Consider the following 22904-nt stretch of genomic DNA (forward strand, 5'->3'; position numbering starts at 1 on the left):
TATAGCCAGTCGAGCTGTGCGCTGGCACATGCTCCCTGGGATAGGGCATCAGGGGGCTCATTGAGTTCTATTCTCCACCTCAAAATTTTATCATTTTTGATTTTGCCCCTCTGTTGGTTGCTAAACATGAACATAACTGAGCACTGGTCAGTCAGCAACGTGAACCTTTTGCCGGTGAGATAGTGCCTCCAGTGCCTAATAGCTTCCACTATGGCCTGGGCTTCTTTCTCCACCGCGGAGTGCCGAATTTCAGGGCCTTGAAGGGTACGAGAGAAGAATGCTACCGGCCTTCCTGCCTGCTTAAGGGTAGCAGCCAGTACGAAGTCAGAGGCGTCACTCTCTAATTGGAAGGGAATGGTCTCATCAACCGCATGCATCGTTGCTTTGGCAATGTCCCCTTAAAGCGGCTGAAGGCTGCGCGAGCCTCGGCTGAGAGGGGAAATGCAGTGGATTTGACCAGGGGGTGGGCCTTGTCTGCGTAGTGAGAAACCCATTGGGCGTAATAGGAAAAGAAGCCTAGGCACCGTTTGAGGGCTCTGAGGGTGGTGGGAAGAGGGAGTTCCAACAGGGGGTGCATACGGTCGGGGTCAGGGCCAATGACCCCGTTCTCCACGACATACCCAAGGATAGCAAGTCTGGTAGTTCCGAACACACACTTGTCCCTGTTATAGGTAAGGTTAAGAGCTTTGGCCACTTGGAAAAATCGTTGGAGGTTGGTGTCGTGATCCTGCCAGTCGTGACCACAGATGGTGATGTTATCCAGATATGGGAACGTGGCCTTCAGTTGGCACTGGTCCACCATCCGGTCCATTTCCCTCTGGAAGACAGAGACACCATTCGTGACACCGAAGGGGACGTGCAGGAAGTGATAGAGCCTGCCGCCCACCTCGAAGGCGGTGTAGGGGCGGTCCTCCGGGTGGATGGGGAGCTGATGGTAAGCGGATTTCAGGTCTATGGTCAAGGACACCTTGTACTGAGCTATCTGAATGACCATATCGGCGATGCAGGGTAGGGGGTACGCGTCAAGCTGCGTGAACCTATTGATGGTCTGGCTATAGTCCACGACCATCCTATTTTTCTGTCCGGTCTGAACAACAATCACCTGGGCCCTCCAAGGACTTGTGCTTGGCTCAATGATCCCCTCCCTGAGTAGCCGCTGCACCTCCGACTTAATGAAGGCCCTGTCCCCCGCGCTGTACCTCCTACTTTTAGTTACCACAGGTTTACATTCGGGGGTCAGTTTGGCGAACAGCGGTGGGGGAGGGATCTTGAGGGTGGAGAGGCTGCAAGTGGTGTCAGTAACACAGCTGTTGGCATGGTGTTGGGTGGGATGTGCAGGTGTGTGTGTGTGTGTGTGTGTGTGTGTGTGTGTGTGTGTGTGTGTGTGTGTGTGTGTGTGTGTGTGTGTGTGTGTGTGTGTGTGTGTGTGTGTGTGTGTGTGTGTGTGTGTGTGTGTGTGGTCAGTAGCGGGGTATATGACGAAGTCCCACAGAACTGAGGAGTTCTGACAGTGATTGGTGGGTGGGGCCCCTCATACTCTATTGTCACACTTTTCAGGTGGCTCTGGAAGTCGAGCCCCAATAGCACAGGGGCACAGTTGAGGCATGACCAGTAACGCAAAATCCCGATATTTTGTGCCCTGCACCACCAATGTCGCTACCCAACCACCCCCCGGATGTCTGTGGAATGCGATCCAGAATCCATGGTGACCCTCTGGTTTACCGGCAGTGTCATGAGTCCGCAGCATTGCACCATGTCCGGGTGAATAAAACTCTCAGTGCTACCCGTGTCAAACAGGCAGCTAGTCCTGTGCCCCTCCACCAGGATGTCCATCATTGACTTTGCGAGCTGGTGTGGAGCGCTTTGGTCAAGGGTCACGGAGGCCAGAGTTGAATCACCGTCTTGGTGCCCGGTAAGCACCCGTGGATCGGAGGCGGGGCGAGTTGGTGCCAACAAAGATGGCCGCCCCCATGCCTCGCACGCGGCGGGCAGGCAAGATGGCGGCGACCAAGATGGCGACCCCCATGCCATGCACTTACTGCTTGACTTACAGGCCTTGGTGAAGTAGCCCTTCTTTCCGCAGCTGGAGCAGGTAGCTTCTCGGGCTGGGCAGCGTTTTCGGGGGTGCTTTTCGAGTCTGCAGAAGTAACACTGTGCAGACTTGCGACTGGCAGCAGCCGTGGTCGACTCGCCGGCGGGTTGCGGGGACTTCATGGACTCGCGACTGGCAGCAGCCGTGGTTGACTCGCCGGTGGGTTGCGGGGACTTCATGGACTCGCGAATGGCAGCAGTCGAGGTCGATTCGCTGGTGGGTTACAGGGTCTGCAGCGTCCATGGGCCTGGCGGGAGATAGCGCGCCTGGACAGCGTCAGCATTGTGCAGAGTGGCCTCCAGCGTGTCGGCCAGCTCGATCGCCGAATGTAAGGTAAGATCAGCGTGTTCCAGAAGCCGCTGGTGCGCGTACACTGACCTGATCCCCGTAACAAAGGCATCTCTTACTAGCAGCTCCGCATGCTGTTCCGCCATCAGTCCCCTGCAGTCGCAGGCCCGCACGAGTGTCTGTAGGGCCCGGACAAACTCAGCGCTCGACTCTCCGGCCCACTGCCGCCGTGTCACTAAGCAATGTCTTGTGTAGACGGTGTTCACCAGCCGCCAGTATTGTCTTTTGAGTGCATCCATCACACCCCAGTAGTCCATTTGGTCTCTGATCATGGAGTAGACCCCTGGACTGGTTCTGGAGAGGAGAACCCTGTGCATTGTGGCAGGGTCGGTCACATGCATCTCCTCCAGGTACGATTCAAAGCATGCTAGCCAGATTTCGAAAGCGTCGCCGGCTTCCTGGGATTGGGGGTCGAGATCCAATCTGTTGGGTCGTAAAATGCTCTCCATGTTTTAAAATTGCTGCTAATAAAATTGATGCACCATCAATAACTCTCGGAGACGGGAGGTGAACGATAGGCTTGTATTAGCAGCAAAAGGGAGCACGGCATCTCGGAGACTGAGGGAGGAGCAGTGCCTCCAATCGCCTTTATACAGGGGTCTGTGGGAGGAGCCACAGGAGCAGTCAGCAGAGGGGCGTGTCCAGACAGGTATACACAATTTACCACAAGTATCATGAGGAGATGTTTTTGGATAATCCATGGCAGTCAACACTGATTTAAGCCAAAGCATCTTACAAGGCTTGTGAGCACTGAACAGCTAGCTGGATCCAGGAAATTGGATTGGAACCTACAATTACATGTGTCTCATACTCCGGAGCAAAAGTTATCGGAAGAATTCTTGTCTGCTAAAAAAAACCTTTAATCTGATGTTCAAGGTGTTCGAGGTCACTCTACAGAACCAAACAGGAAATATCAATTGATCTGCTGTATTGTATTTCTGAAACGTGGTTAATCGTTTGCACTTAAATTGTGAACTGGCAAGGAAGAACTGTGTTTTTAAGACCTGAATGAAAATGGACATTAAAATTCAGCACACTGTCTCTGTCTGTCAGCCTGTCTCTGTCTTGCACTCACTCTTTATCTTTCTCTTTCTCTTTCACTCTTAATGTTTGTTTCTCTCTCACTCTTTATCTCTCTCTCTTTTTCTCTTGCAATTTTTCTCTCGTGATCTCTTTCATTCTTTATCTCTCTCCTCTGTTTCACTCACTCTTTGTCTCTCTCTCTCTTTCTCACTTTTTATCGCTTTCTCTTTCTCACTCTTTGTCTCTCGTTCTCTTTCTCTCGCTCTTTCTCTTTCTCTCTCACTCTTTATCTCTCTCTTTTTTTCACTCTTCATCTCTCTCACTCTCTCCCTTTCTCTATCATGCTTTCGCATAAAGTCTCAGCTTTGGACCTGACCTCTGATGCTGTGAGTATGGAGTCTGCATTTACTCCTTACGTCCCATATGATTTTTCTCAGGTTTCTCCGGTTTCCTCCCACATCACTGGGACGTGCAGGTTCTGCAGAGCTGCAGAAATCTAAAATAAATCAAAAAATCAAATATCTCAGCAAGTTACACTGAGAATCGAAAAGTAGCTTGAGCTGCTTTCAGAGCAGTAAACTTTTATCAAAAGAGCATTACCGGTCCTTTGAAAGCTTAGATTGTTTGGCACTGAACATTGAACATCGAGATCTACAGCATGTTACAGAACCTTTGGCCCACATGTTATGCTGACCATGTAACCTACTCTAGAAACTGTCTAGAATTACCTTACCACATAGCCCTCTCTTTTTCTAAGCTCAAATGCTAGATCGTAAGACATGGGAATATAATTAGTCCATTCGGCCCATTGAATCTACTCTGCTATTCAATCCCAGCTGATTTATTTTCACTCTCAACCCCTTTCTCCTGCTTTCATGATGTAACCTTTGACACACTTAATAATCAAGAACCTATCACCCTCCGCTTTATGTATACCCAATGGCTTGGGCTCGACAGACATCCATGGATTTTCTCTGGAATGAAGGATGAAAGGTGATTTGCTAGAGATGTATATAATGATGAAGTATAGATAGAGTGGACAGCCAGTGCCTTTTCCCCAGGGCAGAAATGGCATATGAAGTGACATAACTTTAAGGTGATTGAGGAAAATATAGAGGGATGCCAGAAGTAGATTTTTTTACACAGAGAATAGCGGATGAGTGGACCTTACTGCCGGGGGTGGTGGTAGAGGTTTTTAGGAGACCTTTAGATAGACTTGTGGATGAAAAAAAATAGAGGGCTATGTGGGAGGGAAGTGTAAGATTGATCTTGGAGTAGGTTGAAAGGTTGGCACAACATCATGAGGCAAAGAGCCTGTACTGTGATGTACTGTTCTATGTTCTGCCTTCTACCAGGGAACTGGATATTTAAATACATAAAACAGAAAATACTCAGCAAGTCAGGCCAAGAGAAACATTTCTGACCATGGGTTTACAATCTGAAATTTCTGCTTTATTTCTCCTTCCGCATATGCTGCCTGACCTACAGAGTAATACCAACATTTTCTGTCTGTATTTCAGATTTGCAGTATCTGCATTTGTTTTTTTTTAAATTTTCTCAAGCTATTTTAGATTTGTGCAATTGAGGTAGGATTAATAAAAGATGCAGCGGTTTAAGGTCACATTGTGATCACAATATAGTCCAATTCCAAGCACAGTTTGAGATTGGATGCCCAGGTCTATAACCAATGATATCAACTTAAACAAAGGCAATTACAATTGTACAAGGATAAAGTTGTCCAAGTGGACTAACTGAGAGATAGGTTCAGTTCCTCCTCCAACCACATAGATACCTTGATGAAGAAAACAGACCAGTGCCCCTACTTCTTCAGGAGGCTAAAGAAACTTGGCATGTTCCCTTTATTCGCCACAATTTGGTACAAATGCACCATCCTATCTGGATGCATCACTGCTCAATATGACAACAGTTCTGCTCAGAACCACGAGGACAGTGGACACAGCTCACCACATCACAGAAACCAACCTCCTCTCCATAGGCAGCCTTTCCTCCATGAACTCTCTCTACACTTCCACCGCATCGGTGAAGCAGAAAACACAATCAATGATCCCACCAGCCTGGGACATTCTCTCTTCTCCCCCTTCAATCAAGCAGAAGATACAAAAGTCTAAAAGCACATAACACCAAGCTCAAGGACAGCTTCCGTCCCACTGTTATAGGACTATCGAATGGACATCTTCCATGATCAGATGGACTCTTGACCTCACAATCTATCTCATCATGACCTTGCATCATAGTTTGCTTGCACTTTGTAGCTGTAATACTTCACTTTGCAACATGGACAAATTTCTGGAGGAATTCAACAGGTCATACATCATTTATGGAGGGAAATGAACAGTCAATGTTTCGGGCTGAGACACCCTTCATCAGGACTGGTAAATGGACTCAAGCCAAAACATCAGCTGTACATTTCCATTCATAGGTGCTGCCTGACCTGCTGCGTTCCTCTAGCATTTTGTCCACATTGCTCCAGATTTCCAGGAACTGTAATTTCTCTTGTTTACATTTTTTTCTATATTATATTGTTATTTTCCCTTGTACTGCCTTGATGCATCATAATGAAATGATGGCTCTGGATGGCATGCAAAGCAAAGTTTTTCATTGTATCTCAATACATGTGACAAAAGTCATCATTACAGTCATGGATGAGCCATGGGGTTATAACATGGAAAAAAGCCCTTCAGCATTGCTCATCTGCATCAATGATGACTCCCATCAAAACTCCACTTGCCCACATTTACCCCATATCCCTCTAAAGTTAAACGTTTTTGATCTATGTATCCCTGTCCAAGTTTCATAAAGTCATAGAGTCATATGTCCTTGCAAATAGAATATGTACAGAATCAGAATTAGAATCAGATTTATTATCACTGGCACGTGTCGTGAAATTTATTAACCTAGCAGCAGCAGTTCTATGCAATACATAAAATAGAAGAAAAAGAAACAAAAATAAGTAAATCAATTACAGTATATGTATATTGAATAGATTAAAAATCATGCAAAAACAGAAATAATATATATTAAAAAAGTGAGGTAGTGTTCACGGGTTCAATGTCCATTTAGGAATTGAATGGTAGAGGGGATCTCGGCTCCTAAATTCAATTCCACCATTGATGAAGGCCAATACACTGTATGTCTTAACCACAGAGTCAACCGGAGCAGCTGCTTTGAGCGTCCTATAGCCTCAGACCCCAAGATCCCTCTGATCCTCCACGCTGCCATGAATCTTAGCATTAATACTATATTCTGCCAACATATTTGACCTAACAAAATGAACCACTTCACACTTATCTGGGTTGAACTCCATCTGCCACTTCTCAGCCCAGTTTTACATCCTACCAATGCTCAGCTGTAACCTCTGACAGCCCTCCACACTCTCCACAACACCTCCAACCTTAGTATCATCAGCAAACTTACTAACCCATCCCTCCACTTCCTCATGCAGGTCACTTATAAATATCACAAAGAGTAAGGGTCCTAGAACAGATCCCTGAGGCACTCCACTGGTGACCGACCTCCATGCAGAATATGATCCGACCACAACTACTCTGCCTTCTGTGGGCAAGCCAGTTCTGGATCCACAAAGCAATGTCCCCTTGGATCCCATGCCTCCTTACTTTCTCAATAAGCCTTGCATGGGTACCTTACCAAATACCTTGCTGAAATCCATATACACTACATCTACTGCTCTTCATTCATCAATGTGGTTAGTCACATCCTCCAATTCAATCAGGCTCATAAGGCATGACCTGCCCTTGACAAAGGCATGCTGACTGTTCCTAATCATATTATACTTCTCCAAATGTTCATAAATCCTGCCTCTTAGGATCTTCTCCATCAGCTTACCAACCACTGAGGTAAGACTCGCTGGTCTATGATTTCCTGGGCTATCTCTACTCCCTTTCTTGAATAAGGGAACAACATTTGCAACCCTCCAATCCTCCGGAACCTCTCCCATCCCCATTGATGATGCAAACATCATTGCCAGAGGTTCAGCAATCTCCTCCCTCGCTTCCCACAGTAGCCTGGGGTACATCTTATCCGGTCCTGGTGACTGATCCAACTTGATGCTTCACAAAAGCTCCACCACATCCTCCTTCTTAATATGTACATGCTCAAGATTTTCAGTCTGCTGCAAGTCATCACTACAATCACTAAGATCCTTTTCCATAGTGAATACTGAAGTAAAGTATTCATTAAGTTCCGGACCTTATTCATTAAGTTAAGGCCCTGTTACGGCGTAACAGTTCACATCTGAACTGGAGGGGGACAAATATTCTTGCAGGTAGGTTTGCTAGGGCGGCTCCAGTGGATTTAAACTAGGTACGGGGGGAGGGGAACCAGAGTGTAGGAACAGATGTATGGGAGAAGGAAGAAAAAGAAGATAGTAAGGTTGTTTGCACCATTAGAGATAAACAGAGGAAGAGCTGGAGAATTTCTTAAATGCATTTATTTTAATGCTAGGAGCATTGTAAGAAAGGTGGATGAGGTTAGAGCATGGATTGATACCTGGAAATATGATGTTGTAGCTATTAGTGAAACATGGTTGCATGTGGGGTGTGATTGGCAACTAAATATTCCTGGATTTCGTTGCTTCAGGTGTGATAGAATTGGAGGTACAAGAGGGGGAGGTGTTGCGTTGCTTGTCAGAGAAAATATTACAGCGGTGCTCTGGTAGGATAGATTAGAGGGCCCGTCTAGGGAGGCTATTTGGGTGGAATTGAGGAATGGGAAAGGTGTAGTAACACCTATAGCGGTGTATTATAGACCACCTAATGGGGAGTGAGAATTGGAGGAGCAAATTTGCAAGGAGATAGCAGATGTTTGTAATAAGCACAAGGTTGTGATTGTGGGAGATTTTAATTTTCCACACACAGACTGGGAAGCCCATACTGTAAAAGGGCTGGATGGTTTGGAGTTAGTAAAATGTGTGCAGGATAGTTTTTTTGCAGCAATATATAGAGGTACCAACTAGAGAAGGGGTAGTGTTGGATCTCCTGTTAGGGAATGAGACAGGTCAGGTGACGGAGGTATGTGTTGGGGAGCACTTCGGGCCCAGTGATCACAATGCCATTAGTTTCAATATAATTATGGAGAAGGATAGGACTGGATCCAGGGTTGAGATTTTTGATTGGAGAAAGGCTAACTTTGAGGAGATGCAAAAGGATTTAGAAGGAGTGGATTGGGACAATTTGTTTTATGGGAAGGATGTAATAGAGAAATGGAGGTCATTTAAAGGTGAAATTTTGAGGGTACAGAATCTTTATGTTCCTATTAAGTTGAAAGGAAAGGTTAAAAGGTTGAGAGAGCCATGGTTTTCAAGGGATATTGGAAACTTGGTTCGGAGAAAGAGAGATATCTACAATAAATATAGGCAGCATGGAGTAAATGAGGTGCTCGAGGAATATAAACAATGTAAAAAGAATCTTAAAAAAGAAATTAGAAAAGCTAAAAGAAGATATGAGGTTGCTTTGGCAAGTAAGATGAAAATAAATCCAAAGGGTTTCTACAGTTATATTAATAGTAAAAGGATAATGAGGGTTAAAATTGGTCCCTTAGAGAATCAGTGGACAGCTATGTGTGGAGCCAAAAGAGATGGGGAAGATTTTGAACAATTTATTTCCTTCGGTATTCACCAAGGAGGAGGATATTGAATTGTGTAAGGTAAGGGAAACAAATAAGGGAAGTAGGGAAACTATGACAATTAAAGAAAAGAAAGTACTGGCGCTTTTAAGGAATATAAAAGTGGATAAATCTCCGGATCCTGACAGGATTTTCCCTAGGACCTTGAGGGAGGTTAGTGTAGAAATAGCAGGGGCGCTGACAGAAATATTTCAAATGTCATTAGAAATGGGGATGGTGCTGGAGAATTGGCATATTGCTCATGTTGTTCCATTGTTTATTAAGGATTCTAAGAGTAAACCTAGCAATTTAGGTTTAGGATTAGGTTTGGATGTTGGGCTGGTGGATATATATGTTTGGCTGGGAGAGGTAAGGCTACGGAGTTTTGAGTGGTGATGTATGAGGTGCTATGGTGGATAGGCTTGTATGGTGAAGCCAGGTTAATCTGGCCCATGCCTTTCATTATCATGGTCCGACACCACTTGGTTGGGTGTGCACTGGGACACATCATCAGTAATGCATCCTCGGATTGTCAGGTGTTTCGGGCCTTTCAACATTAGACGTTCTTCCCAAGGTGGCCCAGCCAGAGTTGATCAGACTCAGCTTGTGTTTTTCCCATGGACCAGGATAATGCGAGGCATGTAATTCTGAGGGTAATGAGATTTTTAAACATCATTACCTGGCATCTCTCGCATTAGGGTTAGGATTTCAGTCCAGAAGTAATGAAGGCACAGCTCGTTTTTAAACCTTTGATGTCCGAATGTTATGAGAAAAACCTAAAACCAGCGCTTTTATACCCTGCAAAACTTAGAATCTTGCCTTTGAATGCACCACGTCATGTTTTTCTCTCCACATCTGATGCTCGAAGCTTTCTGGATGAGAACTATCCTACTGTTTTGGATTCTCATCTCTAATAAATGTATGGTTTTGATCGTTACAAGATAGTTTTTGTTTCCAAAACCAGATTTTGTTTCTGACTATTGGTGTAGGTTTATTTTACATTTTATATTCCAATTAAAGTTTTTCTTTATCGACGTACTAATCTTTTTAATTTACTTACTTTAACCATTGTATTTTATTTTTTGTTATTATTATTAATCCTTTGAAGGTGAATTTTTTAAAAATATTTTGATATATATCTTTTTCATTTTTTGTGTAACTAAGATGGCGGTTTCTTTTCTAAAATATTTCTTGCTTTTTTTTAATTTCGCCATTTTTTTGTCATCTTCTTCCTATAATGCCTTTCTTATCACATCCTAACTTTTATTTGTTTGGGTTTTAACCCGATTTATAAGTTACCAGTGTTTATATTCTTCTTGTTTTTTATATACTAGCAATTATATTAAGAAGTATGTTTTAGTATAGTGTTAATTACTTTTTAGGATTTTGGGTGGATCTTTTTTTTTCTCCTTTATATATCTGGAGTCACCTTCTGGAGAGATGGGGGTAGATTTAGTCTCACAATTTATTTTTTTCCTGGCCTTTTTCAGGCTCAGGAGGGTCTTTTTTCCGTGGGTGGTGGGCAGGGGGTTCCCTTTTAATCCTATTGCTCTTTTTATTAGTTTTTCTAGTTTTTTCATTTGGGCTGATTTCAAGCTACTAAAATGTCTGCTGTGTCATCATTTCTGGGTCCTCCCCTTATTTTTGTTCCTCTTCCGGGTGCATGAGTTCATACTTTGGTTAACTCTTTATATACCAAAGGGTTGATTTTAGAAATATGGCTCAGACCATTAATTTTGTTTCTTGGAATACTAATGGCTTAAACCATCTGATTAAATGGAAAAAGATTTTAAAAATATTCCAAAGACTGAATGCGCATATTATTTTTGTACAAGAAACTCATGTGAGGAAAGAGGATAATCAATATTTTTTTAGGTTTTGGAAGGATCAACAGTACCATTCGAATTCGAATGCTAAAGTAAAGGGAGTTTCAATTTTTATTGACTCCTCTACTGCTTTTGTTCAACACGATATTATTTCAGATCCGAGTGGTAGATTTTTGTTAATTACTGGGTTACTTTTTAATAAGAAGGTTGCTATGGTTAATGTTTATGCTCCAAATGTGGATTATCCTGATTTCTTTAAGTCTTTATTTACTTCGCTACCTAATCTAAATGAATATATGTTAATAATGGGTGGTGATTTCAACTGTTGTTTAAATCCTTTGCTGGATAGATCTATATCCATTCAGACTTTACCAAATAAGTCGGCCACTTACATCAATTCTTTTTTGACTGATAATGGAATTTTCGATATTTGGAGATTTCTGCATCCTAAGGACAAAGAGTTTTCATTTTTCTCACATGTTTAGCATTCTTACTCGAGAATTGACTATTTTTTTATTGACTCTCGTTTTATTCCATCTGTAACTGGTTGTAATTATGACATTACAGCCATCTCTGATCATGTTCCAATGAAACTTTCTATTAAATTAATGAACACAGCTTCTAGTACTAAGCAATAGCAATTTGATTCTACCTTACTGCAAGATCCGGATTTCATTAAATTTATAAAGGAACAGATTGATTTCTTCTTTTCAACTAATTTCACAGATGAAATTTCCTGCGGAATACTTTGGGACACTTTTAAAGCATATATACGTGGACATATTATCTCCTATTCTGTTGGTTTGAGAAAACGTATTAAGAAGGAAACTCTTTTATTGGTTGATAAGATTAAAGAAATTGACAAGAAATATCGATTGCTCCTAGTAAGGAGCTTTACAAAGGGTTGAGCTTCAAATGGAACACAGTTTATTACTTACATCTTCAATTGAAAATCAATTAATGAAAACCAGAACTGATTTTTATATACATAGTGATAAATCAGGTAAACTGTTAGCTAACCAATTGAAAAATGCTTCGGTTAAACGTCAAATTATTAAGATTCACCAACAGAATGGTGAACTGACAGTTGACCATGATGAGATAAACAAATCTTTTCAAGATTTTTATACCTCTCTGTATCATTCTGAATTTCCTCATGATCATAATCCCATGCATGATTTTCTTGGGAAATTGAATTTTCCAAAATTATCATCAGAAGAACTTTTAATATTAGAAACTCCTATTATGGATGCAGAAATTAAAGGTGTTATTTCCTCTATGAATTCTGGGAAAGCACCAGGTCCAGATGGGTATACAGTGGAACTTTTTAAGTGTTTTTCCTCTACTCTTTCTCCTTGGTTATGCAAGGTTTTTGAAGAAGCAATTAGACTAGGTAAATTGCCACAATCTTTTTATAGAGCTTCCATTTCTTTAATATTGAAAAAAGATAAAGACCCTACTGACTGTACATCCTATAGACCAATACTCTTATTGAATGTAGATTCCAAGATCTTTTCCAAGTTACTGGCGACCAGGCTGGAGAAGGTATTACCTCAAATTATCTCGGAGGATCAAACTGGTTTTATTAAAAATCGCTATTCTTTTTTCAATATTAGGAGATTATTGAACATTGTTTATACTCCTTCACGCAGCACCTCAGAATGTGTCATTTCATTAGATGCGGAGAAAGGATTTGATAGAGTTGAATGGCCATATTTATTTATTGCGCTTGAGAAGTTTAAATTTTAGTCCGACATTTATATCCTGGATTAAATTGATATATCATACTCCAGTAGCCTCGGTTTTTACTAACAATCAAAGATCTCCCTTTTTTCGTTTATTTCGGGGTACCAGGCAAGGTTGTCCTCTTAGTCCATTATTATTTGATATTGCTATAGAACCTTTGGCAATTGCTATTAGAGAATCACCTAACATTTTTGGCATCACTCGTGGGATGGATATACATAAGTTATCATTATACGCAGATGACTTGTTATTATATTTTTCAGATCCTGAGAAATCCATTCCTGCAGTTATATCATTGTTGGCTCAGTTTAGTAATTTTTCCGGGTATAAATTGAATCTTAATAAGAGTGAATTGTTCCCCTTAAATAGGCAGGTTCCAATTTATGGAAATTTACCTTTTAAATTAGTTAATGACATTTTTTATATACTTAGGGATTAAAATTACAAAAAATCATAAGGAGTTATTCAAGGTTAATTTTTTACCCTTAATTGATCAGATTAAATGTTTGTTCACTAAATGGTCACCACTGTCTTTATCTCTGATAGGTCGGATTAATGCTATTAAGATGATTATTTTACCCAAGTTCTTATATATATTTCAAGCGGTACCAATTTTTATTCCAAAATCCTTTTTTGACAATGTTTATTCAAAAATTTCCTCATATATATGGCAAAACAAAAATCCTAGATTAGGTAAAAGATATTTACAGAAGACAAGGAAGGAAGGTGGATTGGCATTGCCTAAATTTAGATTTTATTATTGGGCATTTAATATTCGATATTTGAAATATTGGTTAAGGGATTGGGATTTATCTCCTAGCCCTCATTGGTTAAATCTGGAAACTAAATCTGTACAAGGATTTTCATTGGCTTCTATTTTAGGGACTTCTCTTCCCTTTGCTCTTTCTAAATTGCATAAACGAATTGACAATCCGATAGTCAAACACACTTTACGTATATGGCTTCAATTTCGGAAATTTTTTGGGTTGAATCAATTTGTTTTAACTATTCCTATTGTATCCAATTTCTTTTTTCATCCTTCTATTATGGACCAAGCTTATTCAGCTTGAAAGACTAAAGGAATACTATGATTTTCTGATCTATTTTTGGATAATTGTTTTGTCTTTTGAACAATTATCTAATAAATATAATTTGCCCAGATCTCATTTTTTTTAGATATTTACAGATTAGGAATTTCTTAAACACTGTACTTCCTATCTTTCCAAATCTTGATTCTTTGGGTATTTTGGAGAAATTGTTAGAACTAAATCCTTTTCAGAAAGGTGTAATATCAAATGTTTACAATATAATTATGAAAATACGTTCAGAGGCCTTGTATAAGATTAAAAATGATTGGGAAAGAGAACTTAACTTTATTATCCCTATTGAGAATTGGGATAAAATTCTTCAATTAGTTAATTTATCCTCTATATGTGCTAAACATTCATTGATACAGTTTAAAGTTGTGCACAGGGCTCATATGTCCAAGGATAAATTGGCTCGTTTTTATTCCCATATAAATCCTATATGTGACAGATGTCATTCTGAGATAGCTTCTTTAACTCATATGTTTTGGTCATGTTCGCTTTTGAAAAAATATTGGAAAGACATTTTCGATATTATTTCTTTGGTATTGAACATTGATTTACAACCACATCCTATTACTGCAATCTTTGGTTTACCAATGATGGGGTCAATCCATTTATCTTCTTCTGCTTGTCGGATGATTGCATTTCTTACATTAATGGCTAAAAGATCTATTTTGTTGAATTGGAAAGAAGTTAATCCCCCTACCGTATTTCATTGGTTTTCTCGAACTATGTTATGTCTAAATTTGGAGAAAATTAGAAGTGTTGTATATGACCCTTTTATTAAATTTGAAAAGATTTGGAGGCCATTTATTCAATATTTTCACGTGATGTAATTTGACCCTGTTCCAATCCTATTTGTTTTTCTGGTTTTAATTATATATATATATATGTTGAGAGGATTGGAGTTGGGGACACTGATGATTTTGTAATTTTTTTTATAGAGACTATAAACAGCCCATTTTTTTTCTCCTTCCTTTTTTTCCTTAATAGTTAGTTTAGTTTTTCTTAGGGTATTAATATTTTTTTTTCTTTTTCTCTTTTCTGGTTTTTTTCAACATGAATTACTTCATTTTTTTTGTCTCGTTTATATGATATTTGTATCATTCATGATTTGGGAAGACAACTATAATGTACTTATTGCTTATGTATCCTTTTATGTTCATTTTAATTTTGTAAGTTTGTAATCTCATTATCTATGTACTAATCTTATCATGTTGATATTAATAAAAAGATTGAAAAAGAAAGAAAGAGTGGTGATGTATGAGGTGCTATGGCGGATAGGCTTGTATGGTGAAGCCAGGCTAATCTGGCCCATGCCTTTCATTATCATGGTCCGACACCACTTGGTTCAACGAACCGGGTGTGCACTGGGACACATCATCAGTAATGCATCCTCAGATTGTCAGGTATTTCAGGCCTTTCAACATTAGACATTCTCCCCAAGGTGGCCCAGCCAGAGTTGATCAGACTCAGCTTGTGTTTTTCCTATGGACCAGGATAATGAGAGGCATGTAATTCTGAGGGTAATGATATTTTTAAACATCATTACCTGGCATCTGTATGCCTGGGATTGCATGGGTTTAATTGACAGTGTTTACTGGGCATTCAGCAGAACTGCACCTGAGTTTAGTACTGATTTGTTTTCTGAGCCCCATCTTGGGTTTAATTTACTGGTTCTCTCTCACCTTGTGGGTATATGGGCTTTCTTATTGGCATTTCGTGGGCTGGGAGAATGAAGAGCATGTCACTGTAAGGTTAGGTTGAGATTATGCGGGCAGTGGGCGAATCAGCCCTCTTGTGCTTTTTGATCTCATCACTTGATATTCAGTTTCACGCGACCCTGCCACTTTGATCTGGCCCATGCCTTCATTAACCAGGTCCAGCACTTGCCTTTGTTGAATCTTGCCCCTCCTGACATAGGACATCGGGGTTGTGGGGGTTTAGCAAGGGTTAATCGGGGTGTGCTTAGTGTTTGTGGGGCTGAAGCCAGGATTAGTCAGGAAGTGCCAAGGGTTTGTGGGGGTAGGTTAGGGTTAGGGTTAGGGTTAGGATGTGAGTATGCGGGCAGTGGACAAAATAACCCTCTAGTGTTTGTAGATCTCGTACTGGAGATGCCGTTCACTTCACCCTGTCACTTTGCTTTTGGCCCACGTTGTCGTCATCTCGGTCCCCGACTTGCCTTTATCAGAATCTTCCTCCTTGTTAATCTCCATTCTGGAGTTTAAGTTAAAATGGTGCAGTTATTGTTTATGGATAGTGCTTTGGTTTTGGATTTGGGTTTTTTGTAGGGACTGGGTGCTGTGATCTGGGGGTTGCGCAGCAGCTAATAGAGGGGTGTTGTGGGGAGGGACCAGCCTGGGGATAGGGTTAGGTAATGGGGGTTGAGGATTCCCAGCAAAAGGAGCTGGGGTAGGGTGGCAAATGGCATTGTGGGGTGAGGGGTTTCCCGTTGCAGTAGCGGGGAGAACTAGACTAGGAGCCTAACTGCTGGTGATATTGGGTGAACCTGGCTCCTTGATTGCTTGGGTTTATGGGGGTGTGTAGCAGGGTTGGAGATGTTAGGTTTAGGGATAGGGTAAAGGACGGTTATGTAAGCCCTTTTGTGTGGTGTAGTTTGGGTTATTTGGGGTGATGTCCGGTTTAGTTGGGGTGCGCGATCCATTGGAAGGTAGGGTTAGGATAAAGGGTAGGACTGGGGATGTTTGTGGGGTGTCGTGGTACTGGCGATGTGGAGTGAACTTGGCCTTCTGGTGGGAAGAGGGTTCAGGTTCATGGGGGAGTGTAGGAGGGTTAGGGATGTTAGGATTAGGGGTATGTCTGGGAGGTGGGGCTGTCCTTTTTGGGGACTGGCTTGTGTTATTTGGGGTGCTGTCTGATTTAGTTGGGATGCGCGGTCCATAGGAAGTTAGGGTTAGGGTGAAGGGTGGGATTGGGAATGTTTGTGGGGTGGCGTGGTGCTGGTGAAGTGGAGTGAACATGGCTCCCTGGTGGGGAGAGGCCTAGGGTTTATGGGGGAGTGTAGGAGGGTTAGAGGTGTTATGATTAGGGGTATGACTGGGAGGTGGGGCTGTCCTTTTTTTTTTGGGGACTGGCTTGGGTTATTTAGGGTGTGCGGAGGGGGGTTTCCCTTGTAGTAGGGGGGAAGACTGGACTAGGAGCCTAACTGCTGGTGATATTAGGTGAATCTGGGTACTGGTGGTGTGGAGTGAAACTGGCCTTCTGCTGGGGAGAGGCGTAGGGTTTATGAGGGTGTGCTGAAGGGTTGGAGGTGTTGGCATTAGAGGTAAGGTTAGGGTTAGGTTGAGAGTATGCAGGCAGTGGGCAAATCAGCCCTCTTGTGCTTTTTGATCTCGCCACTTGAGATTCAGTTTCACGCGACCCTGCCACTTTGAACTGGCCCATGCCTTCATTAACCAGGTCCAACTCTTGCCTTTGTTGGATCTTGCCTCTCCACGTTAGGGTGAGAGTCAGGGTTAGGGTCATTTTGCCAGGACACTACCAGGTGGGAGTGTTGTACACATCTAACACCACCAAGTGGGAGAGTTGTCCACATCTGATCTGTCATTACGGCAGGACGCCACCTGGTGGGAATGGTATCCACAGCGGAACAGTCAGAACACCACCAGCTCAGAGTGTTGTAGAAAGCCGAATTGTCATTGCAACCATATACCACCAGGTGGGAGTGTTGTCCACAACTGAACTGTCATTGCAACAGGGCACCATCATGTTTAATGTTGTCCATACAGGGTGGGAGTGTTGTCCACAGAACTCATGTCACTACAGCAGAACACCAACAGGTCGGACTGTTGTCGACAGCGGAACTGTCATTACTACGGGACATCACCAGGTGAGAGTCATGTCCACACTGGACCTGTCATTAAGGCAAGACACCACCAGTGCAAGTGTTGTCCACAGGGGATCTGATGTTATAGCAGGACACCACCAGGTGGGAGTGTTGTCCATAGCAGGTTTGTCATTATGGCAGGACACCACCAGGTGGGAGTGTTGTCCATATTTAACCTGTCGTTACAGCAGGACACCACCAGGTGGGAGTATTGTCCATATCTGATCTGTCATTGCAGCAGGACACCACAACATGGAAGTGTTGTCTACAAGGGATCAGTCCTTATGGCAGGACACCAGCAGGTGGCAGTGTTGTCCACACTGGAACTGATATCCTGGGAGGACAACACCAGATGGGAATGTTATCCACAGCAGGCCTGTCATCGAGGCAAGACACCACCAGGTGGGAGTATTTTCCACACCTGATCAGTCATTGCAGCAGGACACCACAACATGGAAGTGTTGTCTACAAGGGATCAGTCCTTACGGCAGGACAGCAGCAGGTGGGATTGTTGTCCACACCAGAACTGATATCGCAGCAGGATACCACCAAGTGGGAGTGTTGCCCACAACGGGCATGTCATTACGTCAGAGCACCACCAGGTCAGAGTGTTGTCGACAGTGGAACTATCATTGCGACAGGACACCACCATGTGGGAGTCATGTCCACACCAGACCTGTCATTGCAACAGGCCACCACTATGTGAGAGTGTTGTCTGCACAGGAACTGTCATTGCGGCAGGACACCACGTGGGAGTCATGTCCACACTGGGCCTATCATTAAGGCAGGGCACCACCAGTGAGAGTGTTGTCCATAGCAGGTTTGTCATTACAGCAGGACACCACAGTTGGAAGGTTGCCCATGGCAGACCTGTCATTGTGGCAGGATAACACCAGGTGGGAGTTTGTCTACAATGGAACTGTCATTGCGGCAGGACACCACCAGGTGGGAGTATTGTCCATTGCAGACATGTCATTGTGGCAGGACACTACAGGGTGGGAGTGCTGTCCGCAGCAGGCTTGTCATTACAACAGAACACGAACAGCTCGGACAGTTGTCGACATGGAAACTGTCATTGCAATGGGACACTACCAGGTGGGAGTCATGTGCACACAGGACCTGTCCTTGCGACAGGACACCACAAGGTACCACACCTAACTTGTGTCATTATGGCAGGACACCACCAGGGGGGAGTGTTGTCCACATGTGATGTGTCATTTTGGCAGGACACAATCAGGTGGGAGTATTGTCTATGGCTGAACTGGCATTGTGGCAGGACAGCACAAGATGGGATTGTTGTCTACAAGACATCAGTCCTTGCAGCAGGACACCAGCAGGTAGGACAGTTGTCCACAACTGAACTGACATCGTGGCAGAACACCACGACATGGGAATGTTATGCACAGAGGACAGCTCACTGTGTCAGGACACAATGTGGCTAACCCTAACCCTAACCCTAACCCCAACCCTCGCATTAGGGTTAGGTTGAGAGTATGCAGGCAGTGGGCAAATCAGCCCTCTTCTGCTTAATGATCTCGTCACATGGGATTCAGTTTCACACGACCCTGCCATTTTATCTGGTCCACGCCTTCATTTGACCAGGTCCAACACCTGCCTTTGTTGAATCTTGCCCCTCCTGACATAGGACATTGGTTTGTGGGGGTTTAGCAAGGGTTAATGCTTAGGGTTTGTGGGTCTGAAGCCAGGGTAAATCGGGAAGTGCCAACGGTTAGTGCGGGTGTGTGCACATTTTGGACCTTAGGATTAGGTTTCGATGTTGGGCTCGTGGATATATATATTTGGCTGGGAGAGGTAAGGGTTAGGGTAACGTAAGAGAGGTAAGGCTGTGGAGATTTGAGTGGTGTTATATGAGGTGCTATGCCAGATAGGCTCATATGGTGAAGCCAGGTTAATCTGGCCCATGCCTTTCATTATCGTTCTCCGACACCACTTGGTTCAATGAACCGCCATAGGGTTAGAGTTTGGTTGAGAGTATGCGGGCAGTGGGCGAATCAGCCCTCTTGTGCTTTTTGATCTCGTCACTTGAGATTCAGTTTCACGCAACCCTGCCACTTTGATCTGGCCCACGCCTTCATTGACCAGGTCCAATACTTGCCTTTGTTGAATCTTGCCCCTCCTGACATAGGACATCGGGTTTGTGGGGGTTTAGCAAGGGTTAATCAGGGTGTGCTTAGGGTTTGTGGGGCTGAAGCCAGGGTTAATCGGGAAGTGCCTAGGGTTTTTGGGAGGGTGTGCCCATTTTGGACTATAGGATTACGTTTGAGTGTTGGGCTGGTGGATGTATATGTTTGGTTGAGAGTATGCGGGCAGTGGGCGAATCAGCCCTCTTGTGCTTTTTGATCTTGTCACTTGAGATTCAGTTTCACGCGACCCTGCCACTTTGAACTGGCCCACGCCTTCATTAACCAGGTCCAACACTTGCCTTTGTTGAATTTTGCCCCTCCTGACATAGGACATCGGGTTTGTGGGGGTTTAGCAAGGGTTAATCAGGGTGTGCTTTGGGTTTGTGGGGCTGAAGCCAGGGTTAATCAGGGAGTGCCTAGGGTTTGTGGGAGTGTGTACCCCTTCTGGACTTTAGGATTAGGTCTGAGTTTTGGGCTGGTGGATGTATATGTTTGGCTGGGAGATGTTAGGCTGCAGAGTTTTGAGTGGTGATGTCTGAGGTGCTATGGCGGATGGACTAGTATGGTGAAGCCAGGTTAATCTGGCCCACGCCTTTCATTATCGTGGTCTGACACCACTTGGTTCAACGAACCGGGTGTGCACTGGGACACATCGTCAGTAATGCATCCTCGGATCGTCAGGTGTTTCGGGCCTTTAAACACTATTAACCTCCCTGAAGTGGCCCAACAGTGTCCGGCTCAGACACTGCTTGTGTTTTTCCCAGGGACCAAGATAATGAGAGGCATGTAATTCTGAGGGTAATGATATTTTTAAAACATCATTACCTGGCATCTGTATGCCTGGGATTGCATGGGTTAAATTGACAGTGTTTACTGGGCATTCAGCAGAACTGCACCTGAGTTTAGCACTGACTTGTCTGTCGTCCCATCTTTGGTTTAATTTACTGGTTCTCTCTTGCCTTGTGTGTATCTGGGCTTTCTTATTGGCACTTCGAGGACCGGGAGAATGAAGAGCGTGTCACTGTAAGGTTAGGTTGAGATTATGTGGGCAGTGGGCGAATCAGCCCTCTTGTGCTTTTTGGTCTTGTCACTTGAGATTCAGTTTCACGCGACCCTGCCACTTTGATCTGGCCCACGCCTTCATTAACCAGGTCCAACACTTGCCTTTGTTGAATCTTGCCCCTCTTGACATAGGATATTCGGTTTGTGGGGGTTTAGCAAGGGTTAATCGGGGTGTGCTTAGGGTTTGTGGGGCTGAAGCCAGGGTTAATCGGGAAGTGCCTAGGGTTTGTGGGGGTGTGTGTCCCTTTTGGACTTTAGGATTAGGTTTGAGTGTTGGGCTGGTAGATGTATATGTTTGGCTGGGTTAGGTTGAGATTATGCAGGCAGTGGGCAAAAAAGCCCCCTCGTGCTTTTTGATCTCACCACTTGAGATTCAATTTCACGCGACCCTGCCACTTTGAACTGGCCCACGCCTTCATTAACCAGGTCCAACACTTGCCTTTATTGAAACTTACCCCTCTTAACATAGGATATCCAGTTTATGGGGGTTTAACAAGTATTAATCAGGGTATACTTGGGGTTTGTGGGGCCGAAGCCGAGGTTAATCGGAAAGTACCTAGCGTTTGTGGGGTGTGTACCCCTTCTGGACTTTCGGATTAAGTTTAAATTTTGGGCTGGTGAATGTATATGTTTGACTAAGTTAGGGTGAAATTATGCGGGCAGTGGGCAAATCAGCCCTCTTGTGTTTTCTGATCTCATCACTTGAGATTCAGTTTCACGCGACCCTGCCACTTTAAACTGGCCCACGCCTTCACCAACCAGGTCCAACACTTACCCGTGTTGAAATTTACCCCTCTTGACACGGGACACTAAGTCTGTGGGGGTTTAGCAAAGGTCAATCAGGGTGTGCTTTGGGTTTGTGCGGCTGAAGCCAGAGTTCATCGGGAAGTGCCTAAAGTTTGTGGGGGTGTGCACCCCATCTGAACTTTAGGATTAGGTTTAAATTTTAGGCTAGTGGATATATATGTTTAACTAAATTACGTTGAAATTATGCAGGCAGTGGGCAAATCAGCCCTCCTGTGCTTTCTGATCTCGCCACCTGAGATTCAGTTTCACATGACCCTGCCACTTTAAACTGGCCCACGCCTTCACCAACCAGGCCCAACACTTAACCCCTGTTGAAACTTACCCCTCTTAACATGGGACACTAAGTCTGTGGGGGTTTAGCAAAGGTCAATCAGGGTGTGCTTTGGGTTTGTGGGGCTGAAGCCAGGATTAATCGGGGAATGCCTAAAATTTGTGGGGGTGTATACCCCATCTAGACTTTAAGATTAGATTTAAGTTTTAAGCTAGTGAATATATATGTTTGGCTAAGTTAGGTTAAAATTATGCGGGCAGTGGGCAAATCAGCCCTCCTGTGCTTTTTGACCTCATCACTTGAGATTCAACTCTACGCGACCCTGCCACTTTGAATTGGTCCACGCCTTCACCAACCAAGTCCAACACTTACCCCTGTTGAAATTTACCCCTCTTGACACAGGACACTGAGTCTATGGGGTTTAGCAAGGGTCAATCAGGGTGTGCTTTGGGTTAGTGGGGCTAAAGCCAGGGTTAATCGGGGAGTAATTAGAGTTTGTGGGGGTGTGTACCCCATCTAAACTTTAAGATTAGGTTTAAGTTTTAAGCTAGTGAATATATATGTTTGGCTAGGAGATATTAGACTACAGAGTTTTGAATGGCGATATATGAACTGCTATGGCAAATGAGCTAGTATGGTAAAGCCAGGTTCATCTGGCCCATGCCTTTCATTATCGCGGTCCGACACCACTTGGTTCAACGAACCGGGTGTGCACTGGGACACATCATCAGTAATGTATCCTCGGATCGTCAGGTGTTTCGGGCCTTTAATCACTAGACACCCTACTCGAGGTGGCCCAACAGTGTCAGGCTCAGACACTGCTTGTATTCCTCCCAGGGACCAATAATGAGAGGCATGTAATTCTGAGGGTAATGATATTTTTTTAAAAATCACTACCTGGCATCTGTATGCCTGGGATTGCATGGGTTAAACTAACAGTGTTTACCAGGCAATTAATCTAACCGTGGTTGAAAAGGGATCCCTCGGAATCCGAGGTTCCAACAATAACC

The 22904-nt window shown here is 43.6% G+C and overlaps 1 protein-coding gene across 1 annotated transcript in view; it reads right to left on the reverse strand.

The window, feature by feature from the left end:
• lrrc31 (leucine rich repeat containing 31) overlaps positions 1 to 22904 on the reverse strand; it is a 300889-nt gene that overhangs the window by 257444 nt on the left and 20541 nt on the right. The window lies entirely within an intron of this gene.

This window comes from Hemitrygon akajei, chromosome 3, assembly GCF_048418815.1.
Source record: "Hemitrygon akajei chromosome 3, sHemAka1.3, whole genome shotgun sequence".
Taxonomy (NCBI): Eukaryota; Metazoa; Chordata; class Chondrichthyes; order Myliobatiformes; family Dasyatidae; genus Hemitrygon; species Hemitrygon akajei.